The sequence below is a fragment of the Toxotes jaculatrix genome, chromosome 3 (genome assembly GCF_017976425.1).
Source record: "Toxotes jaculatrix isolate fToxJac2 chromosome 3, fToxJac2.pri, whole genome shotgun sequence".
Taxonomy (NCBI): Eukaryota; Metazoa; Chordata; class Actinopteri; family Toxotidae; genus Toxotes; species Toxotes jaculatrix.
In genome coordinates this window covers 6,719,957-6,733,318 of record NC_054396.1, presented here as the reverse complement: position 1 = coordinate 6,733,318, position 13,362 = coordinate 6,719,957, and the positions used below count along the sequence as shown (strand labels likewise).

At 39.6% G+C, this 13,362-nt stretch overlaps 1 pseudogene; it reads right to left on the bottom strand.

Annotated features, from left to right (window-relative positions):
* Window positions 1-343: 343 nt before the first annotated feature.
* On the bottom strand, window positions 344-927 carry LOC121179792 (annotated as a pseudogene).
* Between the last annotated feature and the right edge of the window lie 12,435 nt (window positions 928-13,362).

The window sequence follows — 13,362 nt, the reverse complement described above, 5'->3', positions numbered from 1 at the left end:
TCCTCCACGGTGCTCTGGCCTAGATTTTCATAAATTAGTTCTTTAAATGCAAGTAGAAAACATCTTTTTGAATCCACATGAGCAACTTGCCATTAAGGAAACATTAAATTCCAATTTCTCAGTTTAGTTTTTTAAACTATCATTGTTATAATAATAATAATAATATATATATATATATATAGACTAATGCAGTGTAGTGATCTCAGGACTAATGAATGCTATTGTCTGTAGTACAACAGGAAATGAAACAATTACATTCACATATGTATCAATAACATTTATTCTGCTGATTCTAGATGATGTTGTTTTATAAATAGGACAGAGGTTTGCATTTTAGTCTTCTTTAAAGTGCATCTTTCTCCTCTCCTGGACAGTAGCACGCTGCCCTCTGGCTGTTCATGTAGGGTCTGCAGAGCCCACACTGTGTTGAACAAGGTGTCTGCTACTGTCTCACATGCTGAGGAGAGAAAGAGACAGTGAGCACATGGAGAAATGTGTGACGTTAAAGTAACATCTGACAGGATTTAAATTTGACTCAGAAAACAATTCAAAGGAATTTTATACGTTATATAAATAGATAAATCCAACATTTAGGAGATTTAAGAAGTGATAAGGAGGCAATCTTGACCAACAGTGAATTTGAAGTTTTGATGAATGATGTTTTTTATGGAGGAAAATGCTGAGTCCAATGCTGACAATGGTGCTGAAAAAATGGGAAAGGTCTTGCATCCAATAAAATAAGGGTTAACAGGTTACTGACTTTCAACTTTTGACACAAAGCCGAGGCTCTTCTTGAGGTCTGAACAGATGCTGTGGAGACTCGCAGGGGAAGTTGGAGTCGTAGCAGTACTTCTTGAGGCCACAGGTGTCGTAACACATGTCCAGCTGATTGCAACACTTGGTCATGGCAGGAATGCCCATGTCCATCTGGGACAGAACAAATATGATTAAGTGTGAGGGGTATGCAGGTGTGAGGAGTTCATAGGTGGTTAGAAACAATTACAGGAAAGACTAATTCTGTTATTCAATCTATTGTAGACTCTGAGTATTTAAATTTTAGGGGTGGAATTAAAATGATCATGATCAAAGTTAGAAGGGAACGCAATCACAAGCACCATTATTTCACTGGCCAACAACTTAAGGAACACAGTGATGTATTTTTTTTGGTCCTAGTGTCAAAAATGTGGATAATACGGCAAGTTTAAAAAAGGGTATTTGCTGCTTTTCTCCAAAAATCTTCTTGATTTACATTGGAGTCAATGCAGCAGTTCGGAGCTCATGTCAGCAAAAGGCAGACTATTCAAAAACCGTAAATCCTACAGATAATCACATTGTGAGAAAGAAGACAAGTGTGGCTACAAAGTTGGAGAATATCACTGTTGTAGAATAAAATTTGTGGTTGTAGTCGTCATGTAAAGAAACAATTTCTGAGACGTTTTTTAAAAGCCTGTACATTCTAAGCTCCCACTCTAGGCTGGAACATTCTGCAATACACAGCCATTGTAAACTCTGAATTTTTCACCGTTTCACCATCGCCGTTCAAAAACTACACTTCTTAGGAAAAAAGCTGAATACACAAGATACACCCCGCACCAATTCGATTTTAAAATAAAAAGTAAAACTAGTTAATTATTGTGCTAATTAAGATAGATTACACAATAATGCACAATAATACTGGTTTATCAGTGGCTTGTACTTTACTTCATCACTTGAGCAGCTGAAAATGTGAGATGGTCTGTTTATTGAAATTTGTCTTTGGACATTATGTTGAGAAACTAGACAATTCCCCTGTGGGAAACCGCAAAAGTGGTGCGGTGTGCTGTGCTGTCCCTTTCATTGTCTGTACTATTACTGTAAAGCAGAAATCAAAATATATTCATGACCTTTGTAAATGAAAGAATGATTTAAAAAAAAGAGGGTGGGAGAAGAAGAAGATGAAGAAGAAAGCGAGCGTAGGACGGAGAGAAAAGGGTCCAATTCACAGAGGGGAGAGGAATGATAAAAATGGGCTAGTGTGGAAAATCAGTGTAGGAAGGAAAGAAGGAAGGGAAGGTAGAAGAAGGATACAGAAAGGATGGATATATGGGGTTGGGGCACAGAGGGGTTAGGAAAGGGAGGAAAAGATAGATAAAAAATGAGTTGTAGATCGTAAGAGGAGTTAGGGAGGATAAAGGATGGAAGAATGTCAATAGTAGTGTGTGTGTCTGTCTGTGTCATTTAAATAAAATTAAATAAAACATGAACAAATTACTTTGGGTCTCTAATTACATCACATTCAGTTATATCATGAACATACATATCGCAGTTCAACACAGACTGCCCAGAGACTGGAAATGACACAGAGCATCAGCTAATAATCAGGAGAGGACACAATAACAGCTAATAGCGACCTCACAGTACAAACTGAGAATGTAACCTTGGAAACAGCAGAATATCCCATATCATAAGAACCTAAAGTTAGAACAATAATTTGCTATGGTTTCTTCTGTTAAACATACACATAATTCAGATGCCAATACAGATTTGAAATTCATTCATAAAATAACTAACTTGGTAAAAATGCAGCTTTAAGACAGGGTCAGCAACAGTAAATGAACAGTAACTACTTACAACAGCACTATGTCATATTAGTATCACATCTTATGTCATATGAGTCGACTCAGTTTGACCTTATTCACTATATAATGGAGAAGTTCTAGCTAATTGAATCCTGATAATGACACCAAATTACTGCCGAAATGTGAGCACTAAATAGAAGACAATAATAAGAATTAAACACTATAAAGTACAAGATTTTCTGCAACCAAGTGACAAAATTAAATAAGAATGTGTTCAGATAGTTTCTCCTGGGCTTGATTTCATGTGTTCAACTTCAAGTATGTCAATAGCATGTAGCTCAGAAGGAGCAAATTAATCATTATTGTGCAACCTGGTAAACTTGACACATCTCACTGTGTTCATCATCACCACTAGGTGGAAAATGAAGCAATTATACCCAAACTGGGTGCATCTTTACAGTCTGAGCTATCTGAGTCGTCTCTCTGCCAAGCTTCCTTCACTTACCCTGTCCACCACGCAATTTAAAAAAAAAAAAAAAAAAAAAAGGTACGAAACCACCTACACTTAAACCTGACCCAAATAACCCCATGCTGCTTGATATTGCAGTGAAACTTGTCCGCGATTGACCGTACGTAGCGCTTTACAGGGGTGGGAAAAATTCCCCTGTCGGGAGGCCTCCCTATGTGCCGACGCCGAAAAACGTAAGAATCGCAAAACTGTTCCGTACCGCACCTACTTTAACACAGAAAGGTCCTACTCCTGTCTCCCCTTGGAACGAAACTTGGCAGAGTGAGGCGAGCCAGTGTTTGACCTCAAAGTCCAACTCACAATAAAGCTTCTATCAAAATTTGGCTGGTGATGATGAACAGCAGTGCAACTATGCTCAGAACACAGGCTGACCAATTGATCTAAATCAGACCTGCCCGTGTACGTCCACCATTTAATGGTGGAAAACTTAACAACTTACTAACCTGACAATGATTTTACTCAATATCAAAAAATGTGATCACAAATGTATCTCAGACACCAATACAGATTTTAAATGCATTGATAAATCGTCATCCATGGCCTGAATAACTGCTTGAGAAACACATCCATTGGCTTATTAAGTGCTTGAGAAAGCCAACATCACAGATCCAGATGTGTTTTGTTTGCACTTCCCTGAGACCGTCTCCTCTTGGGGCATCAGAAGTGAAGAGCTGGTAAAACTTTGGTTCCAAAAACAGCACTTGAGCTTCACTATGCAGAAAATCAGTCCATCCACCTCCTAGATGCAGCAGACTCACTTCCTGGTTGTGTCCTATAGTTTGAAGAGCAGATTGCAGACTTGTGCGATGTGGACTGCAAGTTCTTCAGAGGTGAGGTCCAGATTTCTAGGCGGTGTCCAGGGCTTGGTGGAGGAGTTCAGGCCACAACATTCCCTTTCCAGCCTTCCTTAAGGTTGGACATATGAGTCAGAGAAAAACAATCATTAGTAATAAGTAAAAAGCAAACAGACTAAAGCAAACCTTCAACATGACCTCAGATCTTACCTTTGGTTGCCACTCTCTCACTTCCTCTGACTCTGGTGTCTGCTGCTTTCACAGACTGTTGTGGAACAGTCCAGTGCATCCATCCCTGCAGGGTGGAAAGTCTGCTGGGAGTCTCCAAAGTCATCTATCCATCAGTCCATTAACTCAAAACTTCATCACATTCCAGTTCTGTATTGCCTGTGGAACTCCTCTTCAGCATATTCTGCCGTGGTTTTGTGATCGTTGCAAACCCTTCCAAAGAGGCTCAACAATAATTAGCAAGTCCAGTGTCCTGATGTAAATGGAGACAGTCTGAGAAGACGCAATTGTCTCCTACTGCACTTTACACCTTTTACAGACTAAACATATGAACAGGCTGACAGCTCCATGTCTTGGGCTCAGAGACAGAAAAGTCCAAATTTAAAGTAAGAAATTAAAAAAAAAAAGAAACAAAAAACACAAATAATCAAGCACTACAGGGTACAAGATTTTCTTCATCCAAATGACAAAGTTAAATAAATTCACAATAAAAAATTTAAGAAAAAGGATAGCTATGAAAACAAAAGAATAAAGAAAATTCACATAAGTATGTAAAGTCAAACCAAAATAAATAACATGACAAGTATATGAAAAAGGTGCTAAAGGACAGAAAACTGACAGCATCAGCTGACAACAAGGGAGCAATGTGTGCAACATACGATGTAAAAGTAAAGATCATGGATAAAGAGAGTAACACCATCACTGGAGGTTCAGCCACAGAATAAAGCCTCAGTTCACTCATAATCGAGCTACAGAATCATTTATAAGAATTTATGGTCTGTCCAAACTTCAACATGTCTTTCTCACTCTGTTTCTTAAAACACTGAAACGAGGTCTGAACTGTGTCTTCCCCTCTAGTGTGTTTGACATGGTTTTTAAAACATAGTGAAAGGTCTCTCTACCATCTGTAAACATCTTTTCAGGTTTGCCTTCTGAAATGGCTGTCACTCTGTTCAGGTTTATAAAGATTAGCAATTCTACTTCAAGACAAAGCCTTTTAACCTTGAGACCCTCTCTTCAATTCAGCCCATGACAATGTCTCATTTCAAGTATGTCAATTGCACGTAGCTCAGAAGGAGCAAATTAATCATTATTGTTCAACCTGGTAAACTTGACACATCTATTAGGTTTTCACAGTGGTCACTGCGTTCATCATCACCACTAGATGGAAAATGAAGCAAATATACCCAAACTGGGTGTATCTTTACAGTCTGAGCTATCTGAGTCGTCTCTCTGCCAGGCTTCCTTCCCTTACCCTGTCCACCACGCAGTAAAAAAAAAGTATGAACCCTTACCATTTAAACCTGATCCAAATAACCCCACGTCGCTTGATATTGCAGTGAATCTTGTCCGCGATTGACTGTACATAGCGCTTTACAGGGGTGGGAAAAATTCCCCTGTCGGGAGGCCTCCCTATGTGCCGACACCGAAAAACGTAAGAATCGCAAAACTTTTCCTCACCGCACCTATTTCAACCCAAAAAGATCCTACTCCTGTCTCCCCTTGGAACGAAACCTGGCAGAGCTAGACGAGCCAGTGTTTGACCTCAAAGTCCAACTCACAATAAAGCTTCTATCAAAATTTGGCTGGTGATGATGAACAGCAGTGCAACTATGTTCAGAACACAGGCTGACCAATTGATCTACATCGGACCTGCCTGTGTACGTCCACCATTTAATGATGGAAAACTTAACAATTTACTAAACTGACAATGACTTTACTCAATATCAAAAATGTGATCACAAATGTATCTCAGATACCAATACAGATTTTAAATGCATTGATAAAACATCATCCATGAGCTGAATAACTGCTTGAGAAACACATCCATGGGCTTATTAAGTGCTTGAGAAAGCCAACGTCACAGATCCAGATGTGTTTTGTTTGCACTTTCCTGAGACCGTCTCCTCTTGAGGCATCAGAAGTGAAGAGCTGGTAAAACTTTGGTTCCAACAACAGCACTTGAGCTTCACTATGCAGAAAATCAGTCCATCCACCTCCTAGATGCAGCAGACTCACTTCCTGGTTGTGTCCTGTAGTTTGAAGAGCATATTGCAGACTTGTGCGATGTGGACTGCAACAGTCCTTCAGAGGTGAGGTCCAGATATCTAGGCTGTGTCCAGGGCTTGGTGGAGGAGTTCAGGCCACAACATTCCCTTTCCAGCCTTCCTTAAGGTTGGACATATGAGTCAGAGAAAAACAATCATTAGTAATAAGTAAAAAGCAAACAGACTAAAGCAAATCTTCAACATGACCCCAGATCTTACCTTTGGTTGCCACTCTCTCACTTCCTCTGACTCTGGTGTCTGCTGCTTTCACAGACTATTGTGGAACAGTCCAATGCATCCATCCCTGCAGGGTGGAAAGTCTGCTGGGAGTCTCCAAAGTCATCTATCCATCAGTCCATTAACTCAAAACTTCATCACATTCCAGTTCTGTATTGCCTGTGTAACTCCTCTTCAGCATATTCTGCTGTGGTTTTGTGACCTTTGCAAACCCTTCCAAAGAGCCTCAGCAGTAATTAGCAAGTCCAGTGTCCTGATGTAAATGGAAACAGTCTGAGAAGACGCAATTGTCTCCTACTGCAATTTACACCTTTTACAGGCTAAACACATGAACAGGCTGACAGCTCCATGTCTTGAGCTCAGAGACAGAAAAGTCCAAATGTAAAGTAAGAAATTAAAAAACAAACAAACAAAAAAACACAAATAATCAAGCACTACAGGGTACAAGATTTTCTTCATCCAAGTGACAAAGTTAAATAATTTCACAATAACAAAAAATTTAAGAAAAAGGATAGCTATGAAAACAAAAGAATAAAGAAAATTCACATATGTAAAGTCAAAGCAAAATAAATAACATGACAAGTATATGAAAAAGGTGCTACAGGACAGAAAACTGACAGCATCAGCTGACAACAAGGGAGCAATGTGTGCAACATACAATGTAAAAGTAAATATGGATAAAGAGAGTAACACCATCACTGGAGGTTCAGCCACAGAATAAAGCCTCAGTTCACTCATAATCGAGCTACAGAATCATTTATAAGAATTTATGGTCTGTCCAAACTTTAACATGTCTTCCTCACTCTGTTTCTTAAAACACTGGAACGAGGCCTGAACTGTGTCTTCCCCTCTAGTGTTTGACATGGTTTTTAAAACATAGTGAAAGGTCTCTCTACCATCTGTAAACATCTTTTCAGGTTTGCCTTCTGAAATGGCTGTCACTCTGTTCAGGTTTATAAAGATTAGCAATTCTACTTTAAGACAAAGCCTTTTATCCTTTAGACCTTCTCTTCAATTCAGCTCATGACAATGTCTCATTTCAAGTATGTCAATTGCACGTAGCTCAGAAGGAGCAAATTAATCATTATTGTTCAACCTGGTAAACTTGACACATCTATTAGGTTTTCACAGTGGTCACTGCGTTCATCATCACCACTAGATGGAAAATGAAGCAAATATACCCAAACTGGGTCATCTTTAGAGTCTGAGCTATCGGAGTCGTCTCTCTGCCAGGCTTCCTTCCCTTACCCTGTCCACCACGCAATAAAAAAAAAGTATGAACCCTTACCATTTAAACCTGATCCAAATAACCCCATGCTGCCTGATATTGCAGTGAATCTTGTCCGCGATTGACTGTACATAGCGCTTTACAGGGGTGGGAAAAATTCCCCTGTCGGGAGGCCTCCCTTTGTGCCGACACCAAAAAACGTAAGAATCGCAAAACTTTTCCTCACCGCACCTATTTCAACCCAGAAAGATCCTACTCCTGTCTCCCCTTGGAACGAAACCTGGCAGAGCGAGACGAGCCAGTGTTTGACCTCAAAGTCCAACTCACAATAAAGCTTCTATCAAAATTTGGCTGGTGATGATTAACAGCAGTGCAACTATGCTCAGAACACAGGCTGACCAATTGATCTACATCAGACCTGCCCGTGTACATCCACCATTTAATGATGGAAAACTTAACAACTTACTAACCTAACAATGACTTTACTCAATATCAAAAATGTGATCACAAATGTATCTCAGATACCAATACAGATTTTAAATGCATTGATAAAACATCATCCATGGGCTGAATAACTGCTTGAGAAACACACCCATGGGCTTATTAAGTGCTTGAGAAAGCCAACATCACAGATCCAGATATGTTTTGTTTGCACTTTCCTGAGACCGTCTCCTCTTGAGGCATCAGAAGTGAAGCTGGTAAAACTTTGGTTCCAAAAACAGCTCTTGAGCTTCACTATGCAGAAAATCAGTCCATCCACCTCCTAGATGCAGCAGACTCACACCCTGGTTGTGTCCTGTAGTTTAAAGAGCAGACTGCAGACTTGTGCGATGTGGACTGCAGCAGTCCTTCAGAGGTGAGGTCCAGATATCTAGGCTGTGTCCAGGGCTTGGTGGAGGAGGTCAGGCCACAACATTCCCTTTCCAGCCTTCCTTAAGGTTGGACATATGAGTCAGAGAAAAACAATCATTAGTAATAAGTAAAAAGCAGACTAAAGCAAACCTTCAACATGACCTCAGATCTTACCTTTGGTTGCCACTCTCTCACTTCCTCTGACTCTGGTGTCTGCTGCTTTCACAGACTGTTGTGGAACAGTCCAGTGCATCCATCCCTGCAGGGTGGAAAGTCTGCTGGGAGTCTCAGAAGTCATCTATCCATCAGTCCATTAACTCAAAACTTCATCACATTCAAGTTCTGTATTGCCTGTGTAACTCCTCTTCAGCATATTCTGCTGTGGTTTTGTGATCTTTGTAACCCCTTCCAAAGAGGCTCAGCAGTAATTAGCAAGTCCAGTGTCCTGACGTAAATGGAGACAGTCTGAGAAGACGCAATTGTCTCCTACTGCACTTTACACCTTTTACAGACTAAACCTATGAACAGGCTGACAGCTCCATGTCTTGGGCTCAGAGACAGAAAAGTCCAAATGTAAAGTAAGAAATTAAAAAAAAAGACAAAACAAATGATCAAGAACTACAGAGTACAAGATTTTCTTCATCCAAGTGACAAAGATAAATAAATTCACAATAACAAAAACTTTAAGAAAAAGGATAGCTATTCACATAAGTATGTAAAGTCAAACCAAAATAAATAACATGACAAGTATATGAAAAAGGTGCTACAGGACAGAAAACTGACAGCATCAGCTGACAACAAGGGAGCAAGGTGCGCAACATACAATGTAAAAGTAAATATGGATAAAGAGAATAACACCATCACTGGAGGTTCAACCACAGAATAAAGCCTCAGTTCACTCATAATCGAGCTACAGAATTATTTATAAGAATTTATGGTCTGTCCAAACTTTAACATGTCTTTCTCACTCTGTTTCTTAAAGCACTGGAATGAGGCCTGAACTGTGTCTTCCCCTCTAGTGTGTTTGACATGGTTTTTAAAACATAGTGAAAGGTATACCATCTGTAAACATCTTTTCAGGTTTGCCTTCTGAAATGGCTGTCACTCTGTTCAGGTTTATAAAGATTAGCAATTCTACTTCAAGACAAAGCCTTTTAACCTTGAGACCTTCTCTTCAATTCAGCCCATGACAATGTCTCATTTCAAGTATGTCAACTGCACGAAGCTCAGAAGGAGCAAATTAATCATTATTGTTCAACCTGGTAAACTTGACACATCTATTAGGTTTTCACAGTGGTCACTGCGTTCATCGTCACCACTAGATGGAAAATGAAGCAAATATACCCAAACTGGGTGTATCTTTACAGTCTGAGCTATCTGAGTCGTCTCTCTGCCAGGCTTCCTTCCCTTACCCTGTCCACCACGCAGTAAAAAAAAAAGTATGAACCCTTACCATTTAAACCTGATCCAAATAACCCCACGTCGCTTGATATTGCAGTGAATCTTGTCCGCGATTGACTGTACATAGCGCTTTACAGGGGTGGGAAAAATTCCCCTGTCGGGAGGCCTCCCTATGTGCCGACACTGAAAAACGTAAGAATCGCAAAACTTTTCCTCACCGCACCTATTTCAACCCAGAAAGATCCTACTCCTGTCTCCCCTTGGAACGAAACCTGGCAGAGCGAGACGAGCCAGTGTTTGACCTCAAAGTGCAACTCACAATAAAGCTTCTATCAAAATTTGGCTGGTGATGACGAACAGCAGTGCAACTATGCTTAGAACACAGGCTGACCAATTGATCTACATCAGACCTGCCCGTGTACGTCCACCATTTAGTGATGGAAAACTTAGCAACTTAATAACCTAACAATGATTTTACTCAATATCAAAAAATGTGATCACAACTGTATCTCAGATGCCAGTACAGATTTTAAATGCATTGATAAAACATCATCCATAGGCTGAATAACTGCTTGAGAAAGCCAACATCAGAAACACATTTACAACTAATTCATCAAATCAGAACAGCAACGTTCTATCAATAATTCCATTTAAACCTGTCATCAGTCTCCTTGCTCACACTCCTTTACCTACTTTTTTACTTCAACAGTAATCACTTCTATAAACAGTAGACCTATGATGTACATATAAATATGAAGATGTGTTTTTTTTTCTTTTGATATTGGGGTATATGTATATTCTAAGGGGTGGGTATTATAGGTTTTTTTATTCTATTTATTTTTTATAATTTAAATTCATTTAAAAAAATGTTTATATATAATTTCTGTCTGTCAACTCTTCTGCATAGTACATTGCATTTTCTTTATTTTCTATTGGGAGTTTCATTGTATCTAAAGAATTTCCCTCCAGGGATTAATAAAGATTCTCTGATTCTGACACACATACAAAGAAGAATGTGTTTGTTTCTGAATATAACAAAAAAATAAACAAAAAGACAGCTGGAAAATTCATTCATAGCACATGATCTATGAGCTTCAGGCATCACAAGTGAAGAACTGGTACAACTTCTGTTGCAAAAACAGAGATAATAAATGGTCATAGTATGTGCTTAATCAGCACTTGAGCTTCAGTAGGCAAATCAGTCCATCCACCTCCTAGATGCAGCAGACTCACTTCCTGGTTGTGTCCTGTAGTTTGAAGAGCAGACTTGTGCGATGTGGGCTGCAACAGTCCTTCAGAGGTGAGGTCCGGAGAGCTAGGCGGTGTCCAGGGCTTGGTGGAGGAGTTCAGGCCACAATATTCCCTTTCCAGCCTTCCTTAAGGTTGGACATATGAGTCAAATAGAGAAAAACAATCATTAGTAATAAGTAAAAAGCAAACAGACTAAAGCTAACCTTCAATATGACCTCAGATCTCACCTTTGGTTGCCGCTCTCTCACTTCCTCTGACTCTGGTGTCTGCTGCTTTCACAGACTGTTGTGGAACAATCCAGTGCATCCATCCCTGCGGGGTGGAAAGTCTACTGGGAGTCTCAGAAGTCATCCATCCATCAGTCCATTAACTCAAAACTTCAACACATTTCAGTTCTGTATTGCCTGTGGAACTCCTCTTCAGCATATTCTGCCGTGGTGTTGTGATCTTTGCAAACCCTTCCATAGAGGCTCAGCAGTAATTAGCAAGTCCAGTGTCCTGACGTACATGGAGACAGTCTGAGAAGACGCTATTGTCTCCTACTGCACTTTACACCTTTTGCGGAATAATTATATCAACAGGTTGACAGCTCCATGTCTTGGGCTCAGAGACAGAAAAGTCCAAATGTAAAGTAAGAAATTAAAAAAAAAAAAAAGAAGACAAAACTAATGATCAAGAACTACAGAGTACAAGATTTTCTTCATCCAAGTGACAAAGTTAAATAAATTCACAGTAACAAAAAAATTAAGAAAAAAGATAACTATGAAAACAAAAGAAACAGAAACTACACATAAATATGTAAAATAAAACTAAAATAAATAACATGACAAGTATATGAAAAAGGTGCTAAAAGAAAGAAAACTGACAATTTGGGAGAAATGTGTGTAACAGACAATGTAAAAGTAAATATCACGGATAAAGAGAGTATCACCATCACTGGAGGTTCAGCCACAGAATAAAGCCTCAGTTCACTCATAATCAAGCTACAGAATAATTTATAAGAATTTATGGTCTGTCCAAAGTTCAACATGTCTTCCTCACTCTGTTTCTTAAAACACTGAAATGATGTCTGAACTGTGTCTTTCCCTCTAGTGTGTTTGACATGGTTTTTAAAACATAGTGAAAGGTCTCTCTACCATCTGTAAACATCTTTTCAGGTTTGTCTTCTGAAATGGCTGTCACTCTGTTCAGTTTTATAAAGATTAGCAGTTCTACTTCAAGACAAAGCCTGTAATCCTTTAGACCCTCTCTTCAATTCAGCCCATGACAATGTCTCATTTCAAGTACGTCAATAGCACGTAGCTCTGTAGGAGCAAATTAATCATTATTGTTCAACCTGGTAAGCTTGACACATCTATTAGGTTTTCACAGTGGTCACTGTGTTCATCATCACCACTAGATGGAAAATCAAGTAAAAATACCCAAACTGGGTGCATCAGTCTGAGCTATCTGAGTCGTCTCTCTGCCAGGCTTCCTTCCCTTACCCTGTCCACCACGCAATTTAAAAAAAAAAAAAGGTACGAACCCGCCTACACTTAAACCTGACCCAAATAACCCAACGCCACTTGATACTGCAGTGAATCTTGTCCACGATTGACCGTGCGTAGCGCTTTACAGGGGTGGGAAAAATTCCCCTGCCGGGAGGCCTCCCTATGTGCCGACGCCAAAAAATCTAAGAATCGCAAAACTTTTCCTCACCACACCTACTTCAACCCAGAAAGGTCCTACTCCTGTCTCCCCTTGGAACGAAACCTGGCAGAGCGAGACGAGCCAGTGTTTGACCTCAAAGTCCAACTCACCCTCCCTGTACAACAAAGCTTCTGTCAAATTTGGGTGGTGATGATGGACGGCAGTGCAACTATGCTCAGGACAGAGGCTGAATACTATTTAAAAACTACTATTATTTTGGAGGATCCCCAACTGATCTGCATCAGACCTGTCTGTGTACCTCCACCATTTACTGATCAATGATTTTACTCAATATCGAAAAATGTGATCACAAATGTATCTCAGATGCCAATACAGATTTTAAATGCATTGATAAAACATCATCCATGGGCTGAATAACCACTTCAGAAAGCCAACATCAGAAACACATTTACAACCAATTCATCAGATCAGAACAGCAACGTTCTATCAATAATTCCATTTAAACCAGTCATCAGTCTCCTTGCTCACAATCTACCTTTTTACCTCAACAGTAATAACTTCTATAAACAATAGACCTATGATGTAC